Source organism: Erpetoichthys calabaricus, chromosome 9 (genome assembly GCF_900747795.2).
Source record: "Erpetoichthys calabaricus chromosome 9, fErpCal1.3, whole genome shotgun sequence".
Lineage (NCBI taxonomy): Eukaryota > Metazoa > Chordata > Cladistia > Polypteriformes > Polypteridae > Erpetoichthys > Erpetoichthys calabaricus.
Genome location: NC_041402.2, coordinates 44,360,349 through 44,382,884, shown reverse-complemented (window position 1 = coordinate 44,382,884; position 22,536 = coordinate 44,360,349). Strand labels below are relative to the sequence as shown.

General features: G+C 36.3%; 1 protein-coding gene across 1 annotated transcript in view; it reads right to left on the bottom strand.

Moving 5' to 3' along the window:
- ctcf (CCCTC-binding factor (zinc finger protein)) overlaps positions 1-18,381 on the bottom strand; it is a 66,068-nt gene extending 47,687 nt beyond the window's left edge. The window contains exon 1 of the mRNA XM_028809413.2: positions 18,212-18,381. The gene's annotated coding sequence lies outside the window, so the exon portion shown is untranslated. The remainder of the gene's footprint in view (positions 1-18,211) is intronic.
- Positions 18,382-22,536: the final 4,155 nt, after the last annotated feature.

Sequence of the window (22,536 nt, the reverse complement as noted above, 5' to 3'; positions counted from 1 at the left end):
GTTGCCCTGCAGGAATCCATGGGTTAGAAAAACCCACCGAGGGGTTTGTTACAGAAGGCAGCTGGTAGTTTTGCTAATGATGGTACAAGCTAATTATTTAAAAATACTAATATGCCAACCCTGGAAATGTGCAACAACAGATCAGCAAAATACTGCAGTACTGCATATAAAATTTAGGGAGAGGAGAAACAACTATTTAATTTACATTTAATGTTAATTTTTGTCTTTACTAGGGGTGCTCTTTTCAAGTTTCTTAAAGCCCATGCCAATCACCAATTTCATATTTGATCAGCCAATGAAGAAAATTCTTTCCCTTTAAAAAAATTATTTATTTACACTAAGCTCCTGCATAAGCACATGCATAGAAGTTTTATGTCCAAAAATTTACTTTTAGAATGAAACTATAGACCTCGGGTCAACGGTTCATTTTTTTTTTTTTTTAACGAAATGAAATTCTGTAGGTTTATTGTTCTGGGACTATAAAAGCACTTACTGTAAACTTTCCTTAAAATACATATACTATAAAAGAAAAATCTTGATGAGACTATTGCCAAGAGATTTTTTCCAAGTCCCGCCCTCCTCTCAACCATTTTAAACCATGCCCACAGTCCTCTCACCTCTCATTTGTGTGAATTTTTGTCAGGCAGTTCCTATGTTCTTAGCTCTTATAAATGTTTTCGTTTCCCTTACTTTAAGTTCCCAATAAAAGACTTATGTCCAAATCTTATTGAAGAATTCCATACTGAAGGGTTATCAACAGAAGAAATGAGTACACAGGCAATCCTAGCACGGAGAAATGAAGTGAAACGAATTTACACGAAAATTGTCGATCGGTCACACAGCAAAACGGTTAAATGAGTATCAATAGACTATGCTGAAAGAGTTGGTGGAGATGGGGCGGAAGATGAAAACATAAACTTTCAATATCTCGTAGAATATCTACAGCCATTAACACCGTCCGGTCTTCCACCGGCTGAATTACTGTTGAAAGGAGGATGTATCGTAATGTTATTGCGCAATTTATGTATGAATGATAGACTCTGCAATAGGACAAGATTAGTTGTATTCAAAATTGGTTGAACAATTCTGACATGAAAAATTTTAACAGGTGACAAGAAAGGTAATGTAGTACATCTTCCGCGGATAACAGACAGCAAAGGAGATCTTGATATGCCATTCATATTAAAACGTTTACAGTTTCTCCATTAGAATAGCTTTTGCTATGACAATTAAATCACAGGGACAAACATTCGAAAAAGTCTGTTTATCAGAGAAAAAGGAATGAAATTCACTCATGGGCAGTTATACGTTGCATTGTCACGATGCAAGTCCAAACTCGGTATCAAAATTCAATGCAATATTGATGAAAAGTTCATTCAAAAAATTGTTTTTACTGAAGTTTTACAGTAAAAGTATTTGCGTGTTAATTTCAAAGCCAAACAGAACTAAAACATATAATGCCACGAATATCTCTAACGCAACATTAAATATCTTTTTTTTTTTTTTACACTATGGTTAATAACTCGCTGTAATGTAAAGTAGTTCTATTATGCATATGTAACAATTCCCATGAAAATAATCTGTTTAAATTACACATCCGCTTCCCCATATATGAGCAGCAGATCCACGAAGTGGCTAGCGCATAGTGCTCGCATGGGGGTTGGTGAGCAAAGCGAGCAGGGGGCAGAGCCCCTAGAACTTTAACATGGATTACAGCTTTAATTATGTAGTACTTGTTTCTTACCAAAACGTATGCTGTATGACACACAGCAATAAATGAACACAGTATAAAGCTGTTGAATAAAGACTGCAAACATATCAAATATTCCTAAGTTGTATATCTAGAAGGCACAAGATTAAGGTTTATAAGTAAAAGATACAATTGCTGTTAAGCTAACAAGCCTTTTGTTTACTGAGCAGCAATTTAAAATTCTTCTTTAATTCACTTTCCAATTAAAAATGTAAACTTGATGCACTTAAACCAATCAAACTAAATAAGGTCTGAATTCATTAAACTAGCTTTTCTTGCTGTTTAACTGCATAGGAGGATGACTCATCCAACTCCTTTTCCTCAGTTGATCTAAGGCTAATTAATATTCCTTTTGTTTCTCGCTCTCTGCCATATTGGTAAAAGAAACCTTGACTTGCTGGTCTTGGTTTACACTCCAGGAATTAGGCTGCAAAAAACTACAATGGCTCAACTACCGTAATAAATTGTGTAAAGGAGCACTGGAATGAAGTTATCACAAAGCTTAGAAAAACGGGCTGAAACAATCGTCTTTTGTGATCGGCCAATTTACTGATCAAGTCTTTATTGAAAAATCAGCCAAATTTAGATCAGCAGGTGATCAGAGCATCCCTAATCTTTACATAAGATTTTCACACACTTGAATTTTATTTGAACAACAATGTTACATTTCACAACCCCTATATTTATTTTTATGCAATAATGAGTCTATACCATGTCCTTACAATAGAATACCTACCCAAGTATATTCATAATTTAAGATGTAACGGAGACAGGACTAGTACAAGACCTTTACTTGTAACAGAGGTAGCAGGTAGACGCAACTACATTTCAGAGCCTCAGAAGTTGGAAATATATTTATTATTTAGGTGATAACAGCAGAGCTAGAGTGTATTTATTATGCAATGGTGAAATCTGTTAAGGTAGAAAAACAGCACACACCAACATTTTTGAAGCATGACACCAACTTCTGCTACAAGCAGAAGTTATTTTATCATTACTAAGAGTTTAATAATGTGGTTAACTTGACTGATATTAAAGTGTTGTTAACACTATGACACCTGGAAAAGCAGCTCCAGTACAGCTTACAGGACTGTCAGGACCCACCTAATTTGTCTTCTTATCTCTCTCTTACAGACGTAATATTCTAATAACTGTAGATTGAATAGTTTTAATTACATCTGATTGTTTTAGGAATTATGTGTCAAGCCAGCAGCAACAGAAGACAGTTTAAATGTGGGAGCCAGCATTTGATTGATGAAGCTCTTTAAAGTTTGGGTTATAAAACACTCATAATTCTGATTTTCCTTTTATTAGTTATTTTTCTTTTGCTTTAATGAAAAGGTCTTAACAATAAACAGTCCGGGATATCAGGTTTTAAGGGTGAATGGGATAGAATCAGGTGCAAAATAATACTTTTAGGGCAAAGGAGAAGCACTCAAAAAAATTGCTCCAAGTACTTTTCGAGATCAAAGTGCACAGTAATTGGATTAAAAAAAGCAAACATTTTAAGGGATCTGGTTGTAAGCTTTACTAAACATGTCAACTGTAGACTAAGTTGGCATTGTAAAAATGATCGTCCACTTTTCCTTGGAGAAGTTTGTTGTATCATGACTTTTATGTCTATTTTTGCCAAAACAAAAAGTAGAACTCCTGAAGCCATCCATCTTTCCTTATTAAAAATGAGAAATAAGTCACTCAACATGACCAGTCATTATAAAAAATGCAATTAAATCTGTAGCCTTGACTGACGATTAACAGACGAAACCAACACAAAGGAGAAAAATTGATGATCTACTTCCAAAGAAAATGGAAAATAAAGCCGCATGTTTGTTAATTTTCAGAATCTGCCAAGATAAACTACACTCACACCTTTGTAACAAAGGAATTACTAGTGAATGTATATTTGGGTCATTTCCGTCACAAGCCACACTGAAGAGATGTTCTGCAGAATTTTATTCTGGAAGGACAGTTCTTAAAGTTGACCCCAACTCCAGCCAACGATGGGAAAAAAAAGAAAAAGTTAGCCATCACAGAGCAAACAGTCATGGAGAATCCAAGGTAGTCAACACTATAGGGATCAGTTATGGTCTGTCAAATTCATTCTTTATATACCTTTGAACATAAGCAAAGTTTCTGAATATGGACATTCAGCATGTTGAGCTGTCAAACAATTCAACACCACCCAATCTTCCAAAAAATAATCAAACTTAGCTGTATTGGCAGTCAAAACTTGTATGTGCTACATAACTTCCTTTCGGGCAGTTACGACCGCATATACGTCCATGGTCACATAATGTACTAGAGCTGAGAATTCCTGATTAGAAAACAGGGTGGTGGATATAGTGAACACAACAGCTATGTATACAACATATCTATCTCATGTTTGCTGTATACAAAGTGATTGAGCTGCCAATATTGTATTATAATTTCAATTGTTATTTGAATGTGAACTTTCCTTTCTTATAAACAAAATGTTATACGGTGTAACAGCAAATGCATCGTCTCACAGGCAGCAACACCCAATCCCACATATCGTGCGTCTTCAGGACACCGTAGTTTTAACTCTAGGTGTTTAGCCAAAACAGGCACACTATACTATCACATATAGCTTTGCTAAAAACTGTATATAATATGGAGTTCTCACAATGCTCAAATCACGAAATATCCCATTTTACCAAATGTATTATGGACATTAAGCGGCAGACCTATAATTGAAGTAGCGATTCATTACTAGGGATTAAACTTGAAAATTATGACTCAAACAATAGAAACACTGCGATTCTCCTAAACCAAAGAAATTCAAGGTCCAAGTCAGTCTGAGCAAGATCATATACATAAATTTAACATGACACAGTGAATTTAGTTCCTATTGGTTTTACATGTTTCAAAAGGCCTAAATCAGTATTACTATGATCAGTAAAAGTGGAAAAATGCCAATCACCATTCCTCCTCTGCTTCACAATACCTCCTTTTCACATAGCAGGAAATACAATGAATGATCTGCAATCATTTATGCCTGCCTGCATTCTTAAGAGCGCATTTTGTGTTTAGTAGTACCTGAGCAAAACAATGTTTAAGCCCTGCTGATCCACCAAGGCTGTTCAAAAGGTACACCAGAAGAAATATGCCTGCAGCACGAGCACATTATCTCTTCCGAATACACCAGTTCCACGGTCTGTAATGAATTAAATATAAATTTTCTTTTGCACTTTAAGTTTGCCTGCAATGTATTTAATAAATACAGCACATGCGGTGTCGTTATCAAACCACTTCTTTGATTCCATTCAATTCTTTCATTAGCAGTGTTTGCTATATTTAATTTTTGAATGGTAATTTCTCGCATGTAATCACACTGGCTACATTGTTTTCTCCACAGGCGCTCAACATGGCCTGGACCAAAAGTGTCTCTTTAGAGGCTCACTTTACAATAACACAATCGCAAGCATATCCTTGCTTCTGACCCTGTGTGTGTTTTAAACTGGTTATCTTTTTAAATCGATCTGCCAACTTGAAAAGCTAAAGTTCACCCTGCAGCTTCCTGACCAGCTTTACAAAAAAGAAATAAAAAAACAAAAAACCCAAATAAGAATCACTGAGGAGGGTTAAAAAAAAAAAAAAAACAACCTTCAGGGTTTGGGAAAAATTGATGGCCAGATCACATTATCATCTGCAAATGAGAATATAGAACAACACTATTTTACATGATCATTAAATGCATGTTTAGTACATAAACATTCAAGTTCAAAGTAAAGACACTTGTGTAAGCTAGGGTTGTTAAAATTAGCTGGAAAAAAAAAATCGATTTAAATGAACTCAAATAAAATTTATTTCAAGCTTACATTAACAACTCTGGGCAATACATGTTTGTGTTTACCTTTTTTATTTTTTATGGTAATAGCAGCAGCAGTGGCAAGAGAAAGAACAAAAGCCATCACTTCTCAGTATTTGAGGCGAACACAACCATAGCGGTACCCGAGCAAATGGTAATGTAAATACAAATGCCATCAAAACACTGTGCAGGCCATATTGTAAAGGGAGGCATCTGCATATGGCATTTTTTTTTTTTTAAGTCTAGAACACACATTAGGGAGAAAAACACAATTTAAGAAAAAGGTTATACCTACCACTGAACCATTCTTTTATAATAAAAAAAAAAAAGAAAAAAAAAATCATTTCAACTTATAGCTTCCAAATTTGGGCTGAAACAATTCCTTAAGAAGCTAGAATAATTCAATTACTACAAATCATCAAAGCAAATTATTTCCACTGAAGCTTCGTTGAATCCATACAACTACACCTCAGCAAACTCGGCGTGTTTCACATGGATGATTATTAGAGTCACATAACTCGCTTATGCTGTGGATAGCTGAGGTGAGGATGTGATTTGATTGCATGGACTGCAAAAAAGAGAAAGATAGAAAGTAGTGAGGAATGAAGCAAAGAAGCAGGCCTGAGAAAAAGACAATACTTCAAAAGTTTGTGATCATTTCAAGCTGGAAAAAACTCTGTACAGTGTGTCTATTGTAAAAACCAAACTAGTGTACTAAAATAGCACAACATCAATGATTCAGCAACTCAACAGAAAGCATCCAGTCCAAAGAGCGGACCTGACACTAGAAAATGTTAGTATACTAAGTATTCGACGTAAAACAGTATGATGGCTAGTCGGGATGAAGGCTAGTAAAGCATGTACATTAACTATGTAATACCTAATTAAATATGTAAATCAATATGATGGCCATTTACATACACAAGCATACACCATATCCACTTCAGGGGATACTATCCTGTCTGAACTTTTTTTTTTGCCTCCTAAAAATGCCAGAAAGCCTTTCAAGAAGACAGTAAAGGCTTATGTTATGCCTGAGTTGTAGTTAGGTTGAAACTTTTTTTGTTCTGAAAGTTGCACAACTTATAAGGTAATTTTTATGTGTTATTATTTCTGATTTATGCCTTAGTTTTAGGCTGTATGTATACTTTTTTTTTTTTTTTTGCATTTTATTTACTTTTGCGAATCAGGCAAGGTTTTCTTTAAAACCCAGAATGTAATATGGCACTTAAATGCACTAAATGGGTTTAATTTTAACAAATAATTTTATTGTATGCAATTTAAGCAATAAAAGTGTTGGTTTTTCTAAAAAGGAAATCAGTCAGCTGTTAATTTGAAGACATATCTTTTTTTTCTTTTTCGTATATTTACTAAAGTATTTCTTATCCAAAAGATGGAATGGCAGATTACTCAATTCCTTAAATAATTGATTGCTGCAGCCCTATGCCTTATTATACAATATGCGCAAAAACTAAGAAAAACACAACACACAGAAACTTTTCACTACTGACTAGGGCTGTGCAAGGTCTTAAACTTCACATCATTCAAAACAACAAAGATGTAGGGGGGTTGTATATGGGTGGAGAGTACTTATGGATTATGAGTAATCAGCTGTGCTACCCATGTATTGTGGAATTTCTACACTTAACAGTGAGGGAGTGGTGGGAGAATGGTGCACAGGCATTTTAGCTCAGGATGCATTAGTTTGTCTCAAATTGCTGCAACTCAGCCCATTTAGCAGTATTTAGTACTGTTATTATGAGTACCCAAAGGTGACTCAATTTAAAAACTGCTACAAATCACAATGCCATATTAGCATGAAACTCTAAAATAAGACTAGTCTCATAAAATGGATCTGAAGAAATGTATACCATCAGAAAACTACAAGTACTCAGTTGATCTATTTCAACTACTTTCTGACATGATTCTGCAAGTGTTATAAAAAAAAATAAATCACACTTTGTTGTATTTCATTGGAACCTAACTATGACACAGATTTTGCTATTTTTAGTTGTGTGCAAACGGCATACTGATGTACAATGCGCATGGAGGAGGGCAATCGTATGGACTTAAAATAGTGCCTTTTTTTTTTTGTCTATAATCAGCTTATGAGATGTATTATGTCACGTACAAAGTACAATTAAATTCCTATTTGCCTGCTTGAAGTGGAACCAAATTACTAGCAGTACTCCATTCAGTCAGCATCTTGTTTCTCCTCCCAGTTTGTTATTACATTTACACAACAGGGTGGGTAGCTCCACCTTGGAGGTTGCAGCATGTGTATATATCACATCACAGCAATACACTAACATTAAATCAAAGGTTGACAATTCCCTTCAAGCAGTCCACAAGACCAAATAAGCACCGTCACGACAACTTTGTGTCTGGCAGCTGAATCTTCATGAATAGATCAAGTAAAAGGACAACATCACAAGGACAGTCCCCAGCTGCCCTGTGACCCTAACAGAGGATAAATTGGTTAAGAAAACGGATGGAGGAATGAAAAATAATGTAACATCGCTGACATGGTGCATTAGACTGTGGATCACTCACTCAAAGTATAAGTAGACATAACATTGCACAAATGAGCGGCTTCAGAGAATTCTTTAAAAGGGGCAAAGTTGTCAGAGTTGCAAAAAAAATTCCAAGTTGTGTGACCACAATGGGTGATCATTTGAAACGTAGTGACCTACCTAAATAAGTGAGAAATATGAGGCACTATGGGAGTCTAGGAGCACCATGGTGGCTTGATGCTACAAACATTCCTATACTCTTTCCATTCACAGTGTGTGTGTGAGATGCATTCATCAGGTTGCCTTTCCTCAGCTACAGCACGCTACTGCTAAACTAGCTTAACACGGGACTCTTACACACCTCCTACTGAATCCAAGAGCCTGACAAATTTCTTGTGAGGTGCATGAAATTAAAAAAAAAGTTTAGGAACGTGAGGAAATTTCTGTAAATGTTTGCATCCAATCAAGAACTTTTATTTACGTTGACAATGCGTTTAACCAGTCAGAGAAGCACATTATTGACCATCAGCTCAGCCCTACTACTGATACCACTGTATTCAATTTACAATTGGGTGTCAATGTGTAATGCAGTGCTGAATCACTCTGTACACTTCTACTGGTCTCATTCATAATTACAACCAACATGTCAGTTATGAACAAATACTGTAAGGAATCACCCAAGCTCACAAGCTCAAACAGTTCAGGAAAAACCTGTACACAAAAAAATGAAACCTCAGAGTAAAACACTCAATGTAAAGGCGCCTATTAAGCATATTTTACAGTAAAATTCCTAGATTGCTGTACAACATTTAATGAAAATCGGGGCAGTCAAAATTATTAGCCACCCCCCTTGTGATTTCCTTATGGGGAAAAAAAGGTAGCAAATTAAAGTTTTCAGTTTTCAAACCATACCTGAACCTCATATGACTTGAATAAACCAATCAGATAGATAGATAGATAGAGATAGATAGATACTTTATTATCTAATTAGCACTGAACTCTACTAAATTGACTCAAATGAGCAGGGCTACAGACAAAGACTACATTGAGAGGAACTGCTCTTATATTCTTCCACCATTCCAAAAACCAAAGAAACAAGTATGGAATTCAGAAAAACGGATACCTATCATAATGGGGAAGGCTATATAGCAAATTTCCAAGTGTTTCTCAAGAGAAAACTGGAGCTGTTTGGAAACTTGGATGTTTCTATCCCCCATGGAAGGTAGATACCTTCAACAGTTAAAAAACACAACACAGTTTGCACTATTAAACATGGCGGAGGGAGCACAATGCTGTTGAGATATTCTGCTGCTTTATGCACCTTGTTGAGGTAAATGGGATCATGAAGAAGGAAGATTATGCTGACATTTTGAAGGATAATGTGAGGTCACCATTGGGTCTTCTAGCAAAAATATAATGAGCCAAATTACAAAATGTTGGTACAGATCTTTAAAAAAAGACAACAAAAAAATCAAGGTCCTGAGATCTGTTCTAGAAATCGAGATTAAAAAATCCTGGATCTCAGAACAAATTCTGGGTTGCTAGAACACAATTTCACACCAGTGGATTAGCCTGTTTTAGAATATCAGATTTTGACCAGCTCAAACAATTCCAGACAGCTGGATCCTGACTAACACACATTCATTGCAAAACTTACAAGCCCTTATGATTCGATCACAAAACAGCCAATCAAGCTGCAGAAACAGATGGAACAACCTTCACGCCAGTAGAGCAAGAGATGCTGGTAGAAGATTATAAACATAGCTGACAAAAGGAGCAACACAGCAAAAGCAGAGGCTAAGGAAAGGAAGGTAATCTGGAGGAATATCACTCAAAGAAGGAATGCAAATGAGTTAATTGATGAAATCTGTGTAAACTGTGTGGTAAAATGTGCCCCCTGGTGATATTGCTCTATTTGAAACATTACAAAATGTAATACATTGTATTACATTTTTGCAATTTTAATATCATCAAAAAAGTATACATACACAGAGTTGTTCTAGTCATTAACGAGACAAATGTCAAACATTACACTGCTAACAGTTCCTATTTGACAGCAGTTATTAATACTTCAGAAAGTCACCTGAATGTGTGCAGACACTGTTTCAAAGTTAAGCACACTTTTGCAATAGCTTTGCCAATACGAATGGCATCCCCAATGATGTGAAGAACACTGCCCTGTACACAAAACAGAATGCCAGAACATCTGGTTAAGTTTTTCTAGGCAACATTTGGTGAAGGAGCTGCTCAGTTGTTCATTCAGCAAGGGGCACGACATTTTCACATTTCATCTTTTTTTTTTTCAGCTTCTTAAATAGTGCACTGGGATAAATTCTGGCAGCACATATTCAGACTTTATCAATGGCTGCCCTGTTCCTTAATTATGGAGATTTGAAAAGCACAAATCCTTCATGAGAAACCAGCTCTTTCGTGGGTTTGTTTCAAAGTGCAGGTTGCCCCAGTAACTGAGCCAGATTTCGCCAAATCTTTCTAGAAAAGGCCAACCCTGAGGCCCTTCCAAAAAGCTAGATTAGCAAGTTATTTGCATCCTTGACCTCACAGAACATGCAATAATGTCTTAATTTGTTATAGAAATGCAGGCCTGGTTTAATCCAAGATTTCCGATACAAAATTAGTCCCATTTTTGTGGATCCCAACTTACTTTAACCAGATTCGTATTAATCCTGCTTTCTGGAATAGATGCCTGGAGTGGTCTAATCAAAGCCAAGATGTCGATCCTATGGAGAATATTTAGTAGGATCTGAAGGTTAAGGTCCATGCACAAAAATCTCATATGGGTTAGCTGCTGCAAACTGCCATGGAGAAATGGCCCAAGATCAATCAAAAGACATGTGCCAATCTTCTTAGAAACTACAATAGGAGGTTGCTATCAGTTGCGATTAAGAAAGAGTTTGCTTTGACTATTCGTTGTCTGAATGCTATTAATTTCAGCCTTGTTATTTTTTTCTCGTTTCAACTCAAACTTCATCAGTAAAATTTTCCTTTTAAAAGCAATTATCTTTTAAACACTGGGACTGGTCAGTTTTTTGGTAAAGCAAAAGGTCTTGTTCCATTTCTACTGTGGGTCTAATAATTGAGCCTTTAACTCTTATCTGCTTTGATCTCTGGACATTCTGTGAATAGCAGCAGCATTTCTTGCTACACAGATTCAGATGTAGCGTTATTGAAAACGGTCCATGCATTAATCACCACCTTTATCAGTCTGTCACTATTTTGTGATTGGATAACATTCCATCATACTATAAATTGCCTTTATCAGACATTTCAGCAGCATCTACAGCCACAGTCAAACAGCCACCTACTAACAAATCAACCAAGAATGTGGTTTATATCATATCACGTAAATGCCAGTATCAAGATCTAGGACATACAGAGTAGCTGAAGACTTAACTGTGTGCGAGATCATCAGTGCATACACAAGATGTACTTAAATAATGGTAGAGTTGCAGGGCTTTCCATGAATGCAAATGAAGGTCACTGACAGAACAACTGCACTAGTAATAGGGTGGAATTAGCAAAAACAGTGTTCTACACAGGAAAATGAAATTATACACTAAAGTTAACTCAAATGATAGCAAACCAACAAGATACTACATACCAAAATAAACAAGCTCCAATCTCAAAATGACTCCAAAATGTCATGTAAAATGTATAATCCATTGTGAGGGCAAACAAGGCATTGAGACCACAGAATTACTCCTGTATGTTTTCACAAAGCTCAGGTAAGACGTATTTAGGAATAAAGTTCAAGTTGGGTTGCCAAGCAGGGAAGGTGAAATACAACAGCAGTGGTATCCTCATGTCCAACACAAGCAGGTAGTGACTGTTTCAGTATTAACATTAGCATAGCTCAGTCAATGTGATTCACACAAGCAAAAGGGAGGGGGTGGACAGCTGTGCATATACTATAGTTCACAAGATTATTTCTACCTGTTCTTGTCTGTACAATCCTCAAATCCTCCCGTTTTGCACTTCCTTCATGAAGTTTCTCCCTTCACTGTTTATATTTCTGAACGTGTGTTCTTATTTCTACCAAAAAAGATGTCACTGTAACACATTTACAGGGACAAAACCAGTGCTTTAAGTTGGCCAGTACATAACCCTTAGTAATTGTTTAAGAAGCATCCACATCACAGTTCCAGCCGTTATTTTGTTCTACCTTAACCACCACAGAAAACAACCCCAAAAATTAAAATGTTCAAGTCATTGACCCCACCTAAATGTACAGTCTCTAAATGACATTGCTGTTTGTAATAAGGTACAACTTTGTCTGGCTATCACTGATGAAAAGCATGAAGTAATGCTTGAGAGAAAAACAAGCGAAAATTGTAAATGTAAAAGTAATAACAGAAAAAACTCCAGAAATCCCATTATTCTTACTGATTACCCGTTTTAACTCAAAAGAATGGTTTCCCCTAAAATTGTATTTCACAGTGAACATCAACAAAAGCCAAGGCCAGTAACAAAAAAAAAAAAAAAAAAAAAAACTGGTCAACTTCAAGAATGTTTTAGTCACATGCAGTGGTATGTGGAATATTCAAAGAGTAAAAAGAACTAGCAGCTTAATATTAGCCCTTGGAAGAAAAGAAAAAAAAAAATCATATATAGTATACAAAAATTCCAAGTTAGTTGCATACTAATTCTGATACATTCAATTAACCAACAGCACTATAACTGAGAATCTTCGTCTTTAGAAATTTTCACAGCTATTTAAATACAACTCAGAAGCAACAGCTTTCACAGTTTACTGTCAAACATTTGCGTTTATAAATGGAAAAAAAAAAATACAACAATTAGGTCATCAATCGACTGCTTCACTGAGGTGATACAGTGGGCTGTTGAAAATTAGTTGCTCATAAAATAAGGAAAAAAATACTTTAGAGGTGGGTACTTATGCAAATAAAGCAACACTGGCATCTAAGTTTTAAGGACTTGAATTTTAGTCTGGTTGGATCCACATGAAGTTTTGGCACTACCTCTAATGATTTATGTATGATTTTTCTCATTGTCATAAATAACAAGGAAATCAATATGTAAATGACACTCCTTATGTCTGACAGTGTTTTCATGACAAAAACATGTAGGGTGGCATTAAATTGGTGTAAATAAAAAAATCACTCCTGACAGAGATTAGTAGCAATAAAAATACAGACATTAACAAAGGCAAATTCAGTATCCATTCATCTATTTTCTTGTGGTGGTGAAGATACAGAAAGGCATAAGCTACCTGCATCATAAGCATTTAACCATCCTCATGTGCACAGGAATCACACTAGTGTCCAACTTTATTGTATATGTATTAGGGATTGTCTTGCATAATAATTTACTTAGGAAACACAATTGTTGAGCCCCCTGGGCAAACACTACCTAAGCCCACCAAACCAAATAAAAATTTACTGCACAATTAAACTGTTCAGAATTTTGCCTGCATATGCTCACCTAGCATGAGACACACTTCACTTGACCACTGTTAAATCTGTAATGCTATTTCACTTTAAAATGTGACGATGCTGCCTACCCATATTTAATGATTGAAAGAATTTAGTTCAATGAAGTGGAGCAATGCTATACAGCAAAAAAAAAAAAAAGCATAACTTTTTAAAAAAAAAATTTAATAAAACACACGTACAATATTAAGTGCAACTTCCTGTAATCAGTATGCACGTTAGGACAAGTAGCTCAGTTCTAATTTACCAATTGATTCATAACAAAGCAGATTACTCTACCATAGTATATTACTGACTTGTCCACCAACACTGCTATTTCTTGCATTCTAAACCCATCAATGTTTAATGTCACTTTCCCAATCTCCTTTATTTGGGCGTCTACACCATCTATTACCTAGAATGTTGCCTTTTGCGATATTCGGAATGCAGCAATTTTACTTTTCTGCTGCTTGCACTTTGAAATATCACAGTGCATGCAAGGTTGGCTTTAGAAAGTGTTAAAACAAAATCAGGCAGTTCCACAATACTCTAGCTGCTCAGTTAAGAATTAGATAAATTTGTAGTAGTTATTTACTGCTGTCACTGAGAAGGCATGGATAAATTTAAGGCAAACCTCCATGATTGTATTGTCTTAAATATCTCATATTGAGCAATATGAATCTACATACTACACATGTCACCTCTACCCAATAGGCAGAGTACAAAAAAGCTGGTTCATTAGCTTGTATCTTACACACAATTAGCAACAGTATTGTTTAATATATAAATATTTTAAGATACCTGAAAAGTTCATCTACAGTTATTTTGAAAGAGAAGCAGAAAATCATATTGAGCAAGACAGACAGAAAATCCCTAGGTCTCTATTCATTATAATGGCTTCCAATAAATATTTAAGTTTTAAGACCTTTCGACTTGAAGGCCTGCCTCTTCCCATCATTTCTTGGTCAAGAGCCCTGTGTTCAATTCAACAAGTCTCTCCCATGAGCCCCCGAGTTTACTCTTTGGGTATATGCTGTTAATTTTGGATGTACTAGGGGTTCTGCCCCCTGCTTGCTTCGCTGGCCAACCCCCGTGCAGGCCCTACGTGCTAGTCATTTCCCGGATCTGCCACTTGTGATGAAAGTTCCATGCTTTTGGATAAACACAAAGATAAACGGTCTTTGATATCTCCATCTTTTGAAACTACTATCACTGACAATTCGTCACATGTTGGTTTATTATAAAAGTGAGCGTGATGTTTCGGATTCATATAAAAATCCTTGAAAACATATTTGTCCATGTTTTTCAGATGCATTTCATGTTAAGTGCGATACTTCTGGACGTATGGATTTGTATCCATCATTGACTGTAGAATTTCTAATACATCTGACTGAATTGTGGTTTCTTTGAAATTAAACTTCTAGTAACTCTGTCATATCACCTATGTCCATATATTCAATCTCTTTTCACTGTTCTGTTATTTCAGAGTAATCATTTCTGTTTGTTAGCGCTAATGTGATTTTTACTGTCAGTTTTTTGAGACTTTAAAATTTTAGTACTTTCATAATCTCTACCCTGCTCTGCATATGTATCGCGCCAATGTTTTTGAACCTCTTTACGACATTCTACTTTGTCTTCCACTCCGTTTTTTCTTCTTCTACTGTTTGTCTTATTTTCGCCCCCACTTGGACCCGTTTGGTTTTCAATTAATCTCTCAGCACAAAGTTTCGCCCCACAAGACGTGAAATTCTCTCTCTGAAAATGTCTCGTCCCAAGGTTTTTTTATATAAGAGATTTAACAATATTTTACAAAAGCAGCATTTGTTTTCCATGTTTTGGGTAAGCAACTGGATAACAGACAGTGGATTATGCAATACAAGTAATGCAAGATTTTTTTCTTTTTCCACTTACACATTGTCTGCCATTGTACAGAACTGGCAACCACCGAATTCATAATTGCAGAATTACGGTTTTTGAGGGTTCCTCTAGAGTGCCTTTCTCTTGTACGATTTGGCTCAAAAACTATTCAGCACATTGTCCTCTCATAACAGGTTTAAGTTTCGAGGCAAGTATTTTTCTGTCTAGACGTTTTGGCTCTAGACTGTCCTCAAGAAACTGACACACACGCCCATCATTAAGAGGCGGACATCGAAATTTTTGACAAATCTAAAGCTTTCGCACCTCCTCCATAGACGATAGTTTATGGTTTGGGTGCAAAGCAAAAATATTTTTGGGTGGTGTATTCATTTAACAATAATAAACTTTATGTAGCACCTAACAACTGCTTTACAAAAAGTAAAAAACCTCACACAAATCCCTATACAAAATATTTAATAAAACTAATACTAATTAAAGAATTATCAGTGCTGAAATTAAAAAGTACCAATTCAATTTTAAAATAAAAAAGTGAGTGAGTAGCAATTAAAACAAAAAACTGGCAAATAATGTATACAGAAACCTTTGCATTAGTGATTTACTGGTTAAAAAAAAAACAAAAAAACCCTCCATTACCTTTTGTAAAATAAAGTTGGATACGTGTCCCCACAAAAGGTTTATTTGGTTACATTTACACATAAGGATCTGAGATGAAAGAACAACCCACCTTTGCGGAACAGAGTTTATCAGAGTGTGCTGCAGGATTTGTCATAAAAATTAAATGCTGCTCTATTCAGATGAACACAGAATAAACCTGAGCAGATGTTGAAGAAAAAAATGGTCATTAGATGTACAATGCAGTGAAGAATATAATCTTCTCCACAAATTAAATGCAGGGAATTAATACAATGCAATTTTAGGTTCTTAATTATATATTTTTTTTCCAAATAAGTACTTTACGAATGCTTTGGAATCGCATCAGTTTGTTATTTAAGTTAAACCTGAAACCGTCAAATAAAAGTTGCTACTATGGATTCATGATACCATGAATCGAGCTCTCTGAAATAATGGGGACTGCTCATGGGAAAGTGCTTTGCAGCACAAACAGCAGGCTAATTTTTCTGTGGCTTAGTGATCATTTAAAATATAATCAAAATGGGAAGGCACTAGTTAAATACAGTAATTTGCACCACAAACGTAAATCAAGTTACCCCATATGGTAGTATCGGCAATCAATGGAAAAAAAAAAAAAAAAGGTTTAGGGTCCGCTGACCAACGGACAGCAAAGCTGAAACCTGCATTTCACAGGTATGCCTCCACTGTGGTAACGGTGTGTTCCATCTAAGTATTTTATGAAACTCTACATTTAAGGATTGAATTAAAAAAAAAATATTTCGTCAAATGCTTGGACCGATTACATGGACTACGAGAATTAGAAAATACAGTATATGGATGGTAAAGGTGTAGAATTAATATCAATCTATTTACATCACTAATATATTATATATATCTCGACAGTACATTACAAGCCCTCGAACACATGGAGTGCACAAAAAAAAACCCACAAAATACCAAAGTGGCACCAAAATACGTTTGCCTTTGACTCCGTATTCTCTAAAAGGGGTGATTTACAGTGAACCATGGACCCGTTTCTTTCTTTGTTCACAAACAAGGAAGCCAGAATCATTTACTCAAAAATACAATAATTTTGTCTCAACTGAGTGAGCTTCATACAACGAGATCTAAAGATTTTGCAACCACCTTCACACAACTAAGAAATATCAACCTCCACTCCACCCCTCCCCGGTAATACAGAAGTGGTGTTCTTCAAGCAGCCGGGTTGTAGAGGGAGCTCTCGACTGTTCACTCCATTTAGATGGAAAGGGATTCCGTTTGAAATTCTGAAGAGAAGCAGCGCCGGTTGCAGGTCGCGCGCCGTGGGAAAGCCACCATCGAAACCCGAGTCCGCGCAGGCACACGCGGACAGAACTACACACCTGCGGCCAAAATCGACGCACTCTCGGGACTATAGAACTTTACCACATTTTAATCCGGAGTAACCGTGGGTGGGGAAGAATTGACAGTTGTGTATGACTTTTAGTGCGGCTCCATCTGGCTCACAGCCCGGGTCTAGTTAAACTCTACAAATATTGGACGCACCCCTTTTTTCTAACTCTTGGAAATGTACATACATGCAGACGCCGAGGAAAAAAATGTCAGACAGAGGACGAGAAGATCTGAATTGCTAAAGATACGTCTCCGTGTTCCGCCAGTATGGCGAAAACACATACGTTTCTCGGAAGCTGGGAACTGCGGCTTATCTCGGCATGTTTTTTCCTATTTATCGCCTCTGCTAAAGATACTATGCTTGAAGACTTAAGCAATTTCCTGCTTTAACATATTGGAAGAAGAGTTTTACTATTTAATTGCTCTCTCTGGAATTAAGTATCCTCATAAGTCGCGGTTTTGCTCTCTACCTTCTCTAAAGAGGAAACAAAGAAAAAAAGAAAATGGACGCCTGGCCTAAACCTACTTGCAAAACAGCGAAGCCTTAAAAATACAAGTCATCCACGAATATCTCAGAACTCGTTAGCTACAGAAACTGCAAAACACTTTAACAATATCGAGAACTTCTGGGTTATAAATGTTTTTCCTAAAAATTTTCGATAACGATAGAGGGAGACAAACACCCCCCGCCAGCCGCCAGGACCGGAGCCCCATCGTGACACCTAGAGGCCGGAGAAAGCTCCTGCAAAAATCCCCCCTTTTCGTTTTCCGAAAAGTAATGCAAGATTACCTGGTTTTTCTTCTCCCGAGCCGTCTTTCTCACAATTTAAAGTTTTTTTAGGGGCTCCCAAAAGGGATCCACCAACAATCGGTGATAAGAAGCGTTCGCCTCCTCTGGTGGCTTTTTATCCTCTCCCGCTTCAACAGAGTAGATTCTGCACAAAATGGCGGCCCGCAGACCTGTCGTGCGCCTGCGCAAAGTAATCGGGCCCGCAGGCGCCAAGGCGGGGGGATGTGTGCTTTTACACTGGATTGTGGGTGCGCACGCGCGCGCCTTGAACTTAAGCGCCATTTTTTGAATTTGAGTGGCAGGATGTCGTGGGGTTCTCTGAAGTGGCGGAAGGCGGAGGCAAAGGGAAAACATCCCAACAGCGCCCCGAAAATGAAAAGCAGAGCAGCAAATCGTGTTTTTAGGACACCGTTTTTCGCGTGGCGTCACGGGTAAAGGTTTATTTATGCAAATTGCTGCGATCAGAGCGTCAGCGGTTTTCTGATATTGCAACACGCGAATCTATTGAGTGTACGTTACATTTATAGGGGTTGAGATCAATAAATAATACTTATCGTTTTAACGTAAGAATTCTGAATGTATATCTACGTGCTCTGCAAATGCATTTTAAACAGAATAAAGCAGTTTGTGCTACTGTTAACACTATATATACTGTAACTTTAGATACTTTATTAATCCCAAGGGGAAATTCACATACTCCCAACAAAAACGGTCGTTGTACAATAGTTATTAAAACTATACCTATGGTATGCTTTTTGAGTTTGGCGCGCTTTGTTTGCACGATCAGAGGAACATACGAAACAAGGAGTAGCTGGTCATTCACGTCACTTTTTTGCCTCTTTTAGGATTGAAGAAGTGTGCTGTTAACTGTGACATGCGTCCTTACTGCACAGCGGCGGGCATTTATTAAGTCGTACTCTAAAACCCATCAGAGGTTTTTTGTGCTTGGTTTTGTATTTCAGTTTATCAAAACGTTAACTGGCAAGTGCTATGTGATTTTAACTTTCTTGTGTTTCCTTTAAAGTAAGACCACCCAAATTAAGTCTTGGGGTACCACTGTGGCTGTGGATTTCTTATTCCAGACAGTTTCACAAAAATGTTTCGGTCTTACTTCAAAATTAGCTAATAGTTTAATTGGTCTTTTTATTCTCTTATTTTGCTTTCAGGTATGCACTAGTATATCACCATGTAAACAAAATTAAGACATGTGCCCATTTTGCCACATCTTTAACTTTTTTACCGTATTCTTTTTAATTCACCATTTCCTGTGGACTTTACCGACTTAACAGTATCCATTTATCGAGGATTAGTTATTAACAGTGCAGACAAGGATGCAAATGACATTGAATACTAAAGGGAAGCTGCTACCAGAACATAGAGCAAATTCTTAAAAAGCAAAAAAAAAAAAAAAAAAAACACACACACACACACAAATGCTTGTTATAAGCCACTAAAAATTTAGCAAACCCACTGTGTAATTTCTGAAATGCTGCAAAAAAGTAAGAAATTGGGAAATAACAGCTTGTCTAATAAAAGCAAGATGTATTTGGATTAACCCCTGCAGTTAAGGTGGTCCGGAGGACTGAACCTGACCACTTAGTTATGCTTTTATCATTAATTAGCCTACAAATGGAATGTAACATTGAAGTAGCAGGCCTGTTTTAGCATTCAGTGTCATTGGCACCTGCGTCAGTATTGTTCATCACTAACCACCAGTATTTGGTAAATGCCTCAGAAAAAGGTGAATTTACAAAAAAAGTAATTACATCTTTGTAGAGTACATCTTGCCTGAGTTGCCTTGAAAGCTTGCATATTGTAATCTTTTTAGTTAGCCAATAAAAGGTGTCATTTTGCTTGGCTTTTCTCTACATTCATAATGGCTAACACGGTACAACACCCTAGTACTACAAAAAAAGTAAGAAGTTAACATTTAAAGATATGGCAAAAATGGAAATTTGTTAACTTTTCTTACATGTGAATATACTAGAATGTATTTGTGAATGTAAGAGAAGAAAAACACTAATTAAACAATGAGGTCATTTAGAAGGAAGACTGAATCATTTATTTGTGAAATTGGTAGGAATGAAAACACAACCACAGAGGTATCCCAGGACTGAACTTTGAAGTACCTGCCTTAAAGAAGTACTTTCATATCTATAAAAACCTCCTTTGAAAATCAATATAGTCACTTGGGTGAAGGAACATCATTTTGTAGTTAATAAAACTGGCACATTTTATCATTGGAAAATGACTACTAATGATTAATAAATAACTAAACAATGTAGCCATTAATTCTACTTTATCAGTATGTCTCTTATTCATTTGTATGGACCCCTCTTAAAAAACTGATAAAGCAGTTTTACACATTCAAAAAGTTTTTTTTCTCAGTTCCACAAGATAGCAATACATCTAGCTTACTGGAGTCAATTCACCTTCATAATACTGTGTCTTATGTAAAAAAATGTTTGAAGCTAAAGTCAATTAACATTCCTAACACAATTTATACATTCTTGCTACATTTTTGTTGTTTATTACACTTTGATGCATCAACTTATTGAATGTCATGATAGACTATAGTGGAATTTAACAAATCTTCCCAAATGCAGCAATGATTAATGATTTAGTTTTATACATAGTTTTTAAAGAAAAACAGCTTAGTGATAATTGTGGCACTACATATTGTTCAGAATGTGATACTGTTTTATTATCCATTGAAGGTACACTTAATTCTTCAATCCTTCCATTTTCTGCAACCACTTGATTCAATTTTAGGATCAAAGCAGTGTTGTGTGCAAGGCAGAATCCAGTCTCAGACAGGATACTAGAACTTCCAAATGAGTATTTGTGCACTCTTTCACACTCATGCTGTACATACTTAATCTAGCATGCATGTTTGACAGATAAAAGATGAAACAAATAGCTTATGAAGACACATTGGACAGCTTGAGGAATGCATAGTTGGGATTTAACCTACTTCTACAAAAGTACAAAAATATTTTTACTGGTTAATTGCATTATTTAATATTCCTGCCCGATATCATCTGTGTGAAGCTAGTGTGTGCAGAAATACATGTTTCTAGACCTTGCAATATGAGAAAAGTGCATGGTCATCACTTCTAAGTAACAACATTAGTGTAATTCACATAATTTTGTATAATTAAAGACAAAAGTAAATGTTCATTTTATGTGAAAAACAAATTCTGAATATTACAGACATGTCTGTCCAAAATCCCATACAGAGGGTTGTAGGGCGGAGTGGTGGCTCTGAGGCTAAGGATCTGTGCTGGTATCCCGAAGGTTGCCGGTTCGAATCCCCGTCAGTCCCAAAAGAGATCCTACTCTGCTGGGCCCTTGAGCGAGGCCCTTAACCTGTAATTGCTCCAGGGGGTGCTGTACAATGGCTAACCCTGCGCTCTGACCCCAAGGGGTATGCGAAAAAAAACAAAAAAAAAAAACAAACTATCAAACACTGTTGTAAGTCGCTCTGGATAAGAGCGTCTGCTAAATGATGTAAATGTTAATAATAAATCAATACCCTTTGGACTTGCCCAAGCAGTAAAGGCACAAGATATTCTATTACAGTGGCTGCATAGTATCAAGGACTAATAAGCACTAACTACATTAGATTCCTGCATAGTTTCCATTCCCTTATAAGGCCAGTAAGTGTAAACCCCTTTGTTAAAACAATGTGAATAGACCTATATTTTGTATCATGTCCCTGTGTGGTGCTGAGGTGTCACCCGTTGCATGGCTGCATTCAGGTCCCAGTCTAGGTTGTTCATTGTGTGGTGGGTGCGGCAACGCAGTGTATCAATGCATGCTCCCTACCCCTCTCTCATCAACAGTTAAGTGTTAATGTAATAATTAGGTCTTGAGAGTTAAAATGCTATATTAAAAATGGAACAAATATTTTAAATTTTGAAAATAAAATATGTAGTACAGAGTAACGATATGTTGTCCTGGTTTGTAAGAGTAAACCTGGAATGTCCACTTGATGTACATTTGTGCAGGAGGTGATAATCATTTTAGATTGGAGGACTCCTCCTTACAACAGTCACTGCACTTGTCTTGGAATTTTTATAAATTGGTGATTAATGAATAGAAAATTTTTAATTTCTTACAATTTTAATATTAGTTTCTAGACAGGTAGGGTTTCTACCTTGTACCTGATTTTGCCAGAAACAGCACCTAAAATTAGATTAAGATATTTCAGAAAAATAAAGATACTTTATACTGTATAATATGCATGGGCTAGAGTAATCCTAACCTGGAACAAAAGCAAGGAAAACCCAAGATACTATATATCAAGAGTGATGGCTTTATTA